Source organism: Peromyscus maniculatus, chromosome X (genome assembly GCF_049852395.1).
Source record: "Peromyscus maniculatus bairdii isolate BWxNUB_F1_BW_parent chromosome X, HU_Pman_BW_mat_3.1, whole genome shotgun sequence".
NCBI classification, from domain to species: Eukaryota; Metazoa; Chordata; class Mammalia; order Rodentia; family Cricetidae; genus Peromyscus; species Peromyscus maniculatus.
The window spans coordinates 101538196-101543001 of record NC_134875.1 but is presented as its reverse complement, the minus strand read 5'-3'; the positions used below and the strand labels follow the sequence as shown (position 1 = coordinate 101543001).

The window sequence follows — 4806 nt, the reverse complement described above, 5'->3', positions numbered from 1 at the left end:
CCATAACCCATTTTTTTTTTTTTTTTGGTTTTTTAAGACAGGGTTTCTCTATGTAGCTTTGCGCCTTTCCTGGAACTCACTTGGTAGCCCAGGCTGGCCTCGAACTCACAGAGATCCGCCTGCCTCTGCCTCCCAAGTGCTGGGATTAAAGGCGTGCGCCACCACCGCCTGGCTCCATAACCCATTTTTAATTAAATTGTTTTCCTTAACTAATTGTTTATTTAGTTCTTCATACTTCCTGGCTATTAATCCTTTGTCATAAATGTAACTGGAAAGGAATTGTAACTATTCAGAATGTCTTTTATGACCTCTATCAATGATAAAGTCCTGTCTACGTTTTCTTCCAGCAGTTGTGGTGTTTCAAGTTTCAGATGATGTCTTTCATTCATTTGGAATTACTTTTTGTATTGGATAATAAATATAGTCTTCTCTTTGTTTAATATTGTTTTGGCTATCTGAGGTGTTGCAGTTTCATATAAATTTTAGATAACTTTTTCTATTTCTGTAAAAAATACAGTTGGTATATTGATTGAGATTGCATTTGGTCTTTAAACTTTATTAGGTAGAACAATAATCCACAGAATATTGGATTGCCAATCCATGTGTATGTCAAGTATTTTCATTTTCTAGTGTCTCCTTGAATCTCTTTCTTCAGAGATTTAAACTTGTATTCCATATTAAAATATTAGTATATCATTTCCCTCAACTGCTTTTCCTTCTTCTAATTCCATTATAGTAGTCTTTTGCCTCCTTTGTTAGGTCTATTGCAAAAAAAATTTATTTTATTTGAGGCTATTGTAAATGAGAATATGTCCATAATCTCTTTCATAGCATGTTCAAAAAATAAAATGTTTCTTCTAGTTTCAAGTAGAGGGATGCACTTGAAATTTGAAAGAGATTTAATTGAATCTAGATGTCTTTGGGTATTATGGAAATCTTCTTTCATACATTGAACAAAGGACTAGCCTTCCAAATATGCATGGGAAACACATTATTCAATATCAGCAAACAAATAACCCTATTAAGAATTGGTAAATAATCATGAACAGACATGTCTCCAAAGAAGATGTATAAATAGCCAACAGTATAAGAAACATGCTGAACATCCCTAAATCATCAGAGACATACAAATTAAAGCAATGAAACCATACACTATCACCACATACATTTTAGATGAGCTAGTATGAAAAATTACTACTAGTGATGGTAAGGATTTATTTATTTATTTTAGCATAATCCAGAAAATGATGGATCTATTTTTAATTAGTATAATCTTTTCAAAAACAATATCAAGTTTTCCCTGTAAATCTTTAAATGGAATTATTGAATGATCTAACATTTCTACTTCTGAGAACACACTTGAATAAGTTGAAATAAGCATTTTAAAGAAATGTATGTTCTCTCAGATTCATGGTCACAGTGTTTATAAGAGTGAAAATATAAAATTATCCTAAATCCAAATAAATTGATAAATAAATTAAAATTAGAGTATATACATATATTTTTTAGCCTTAATAACAGAAATTGTATAATCTGAAACAACGTAATGGACATAGAGATCATTATACTAAGTGAAATGATATGTGATTTTACTTATATGTAAACTCAACCCAATACAACCTTATAAAAAAGGAAGAATTAAAATTTCCCATTGGATTTACACAGGAGCAATAGAAATATTTGTCAAGAAGTATGAAACTTTATTGAAGAAGAAACACTGATGTACTATTACACAGCATGAATATTTCAAGATTGCTAAAGAGAGGATGATAAATGTTCTTTGTATTGAAAATGGGACCAGAAAGAAATGACAAATATTTGAGAGGACAGATATCTTTGTTAAATTTAGTCATTCCATAAGGTATATGGCTATCAAATATCATAGTATAATTCATGAATATATGCATTTGTTGTCAATTAAATTTAAAACTTTGACATTGCAAATGAAAGTGAGAAAAAGAGAAAAGAAAACCCTTCTAATGCATTCAAAGCCACCACAATTTACAGTGACACTGTTTGCTAGAGAAGTCTCAATAATTTTTATACTCTTACCTCTTGCTGCACTCCAACTTTCTTCTGTCTTTGCACCAAAGTGGTGAACATGACATTTTAAGGTGCTCACTGTGTAGCTTTCTTATATCATCATGTTAATCTGCTATTCTGCTGTAAGTTTTAAACTTCTTTTATTGGCAGTTCCCAAAAGAAGTTTAAGCCCAGTTCAGCATGTCTTTGCTATTTTGAGAAAAAATATGTTAAAATACTGTGATACAAAGAATTTCACAACTATGCATTCATCATATCAGGGTAAGAAAATTTATAAAAAGAAGGTGGCAAAGTGCTTACTAATAGCAACTTTAACTAGTGAACCAGTGTCTCTTCCTGCAGTTTTCTTAAATATAAAATGGGAGCCTTAGATTCCATGTACTGTAGCAATTGCCCTCTGAAGTTTCATGGTGCTATTTCTGGACACAATCTATCTATATTTTGCCATATATAATAATAGCAATGAAAGAAATAATAATATATCATTTGAAAATCTGGGAATTCAGCTGGCCACTGGAGAGTAAAACAATAATGCTATGAAATACATTGGTGCACTAAATGCTAATACAGGAACAATACAGTTCAGACACTTCCCAACACTGATACATTTTCAGAAATACATTGCTAGGTGATGTCATTCTCAGGTGAACACCAGAATATATTCATACAAAACAGGGAACAATGGAAATATGACATGATTGAGGCTCCTCTTGGGAGCATACACAGCATAATGTTAGATAGTCAATTTTGTTTCTAAGTATGATTTCACCTTAAAATTATGACAAAAGTATAATATTCTAGATAAGTAATTATTAATATAGTTGGTTACTATCATTATTAAGAATAAGGTACTTAATTGCATGCACTGTTCCTTTGAGTGCAGCACAGCATATTTTCTTACCATAGTATCTTAGAGTAACACATGGGACTGTGACAATAGGATGGCTGAAACATTAGTTGGTGATAAAAATTTTCCCACCCCATTATAATTTAAAGGCATCAACATTATATATTTCTCTATAAAAAACTGAAACCTTATTATAGGATGTGTGATTGTAGCTTACTTTCAGAACTAAGTGACTCTCTTTTCTCAGAAAAAAAATCTATTAATATCCTTTCATAGAAGTTAGTATTTCTTCATGGAGATCATATAAGAATACTAAGATCCTATAGTATAATAAGTTCTTTCCATATATCAGCAAATTGTCAAGTGTTTTATATATGTTGTCAGGATCAATGCCTAAATATCTTTTTTGTTTTCTTTTGGTTTTTTGTTTGTTTTTTTTTGAGGTCAACCATGCAATTCATTACTCTAAGGGTTGCACAGCCAGGGTTGCCGGCAGGCTGCCTGCCTTCCCTCTGGGGAAACTCCACTTGGGCCATGGATGGACCCAGTAAACCTCTGAATGCATTTATTTAGACATTTGACATCTCAGCATTTCCCTCTGAAAATGATAGAGCTGTGTCCCGCCCACCCCATGGCCCACCAGTCCAGCCTGCATAGGAGACTCCACTGCCTTGGAATTATGAAATAAATAGAATCAGCATCAAGTGTTAGTGCTGAGTGATGGCAGGGTAGCCCCAGCAACCTCCGGGAAGCACTATGGGGACAGTCTCAAGGTGTCTTCTGATGGGCAGGCACCGTGCAGTGTTGGCAGTACCAGGCCGCCTACAGTTTGTCCAGGAAGTTGTCTAGCGATGGGATGCCCTCTTTGAGGCCTTCACGCTTGTGGGTCTCAGCCACCAGTTGGCTGGGACAGCTGCTGTTTTCAAAAGGGTCCCCAGGCAGGATCTGCCAGTAGTCAAACACATGTTGCCGGAAGGCCTGGCCAGTGGTGGTGAAGCACAGCTCAGCTGTGAAACCAAAGGACTCGTTGACAGGCAGGTAGGCCTTGACCACAAACATGGGGTGGGGGGCAGCTACCTGGGACTCCTCAAACACATGACCATGTTTCCTGTTCAGGACACCATAGATGCCACCCATAACTTGCTCAGGACACTGGATCTCCACCAGGTAGATGGGCTCCATAAGGCAGGGCTGTGCAGTCAACACACTGGCATAGAGGCAGCAACGGGCGGTAGGGATGATCTGGCAACCACCTCGGTGGATGGCATTAGCATACAGGGTCACATTGTGAACGTAAAAACACACACCATGCATGTTCTCCTCGCAGAACGCACCCTCCTTAGTGGTCCACTGGAAGCCAGCCACCACAATGTCCTTGATCTCATTCAGGTACTGCACACCCTTGGTGGTGTCAGTGAGAATGTTGGGGCCAGTGCCAGCAGGCCAGAAACACCAGATCTTTCAGGCTTCAGTGACATCCCACTCATACTTTTCAGCCAGATAGCATGCACGAGCCTTGAGCTCCTGGCAAGCAGATACTTCACCCTTGTCGGTGTCCTCAGCTACTCCATCAGGGAAGGGCCGGGCCTTCAGGTACAGCCAGTTGTGCTTGTTGGGGGAATTGGACAGGCCGAGCACATTTCATTTTTCACATTAAGGAAAGTTTAGAGAATTTGGTCTTCCAATTTTTTTTCTGGTTAATAAGATGAAAATCTAAAATGAAAAGCCTTACCAGCTGAAGCATGTAATATCATGAAGTTCTATGCATTTACAACTGATGTTTGTAAATTTCTAACAAAGAATGTCCAATAAAACAGAACTCGGAAAATATAGTCTTCACTTGGGTTGGTAACATAGTTTCTTTATAAGCTGGAAATAATTGTTTAGATTCTTTTTTTTATAAATTTGAGACAACT

At 36.5% G+C, this 4806-nt stretch overlaps 1 pseudogene; it reads right to left on the bottom strand.

Moving 5' to 3' along the window:
* Positions 1-3712: 3712 nt before the first annotated feature.
* LOC102923183 (elongation factor 2 pseudogene) lies at positions 3713-4534 on the bottom strand (annotated as a pseudogene).
* Positions 4535-4806: the final 272 nt, after the last annotated feature.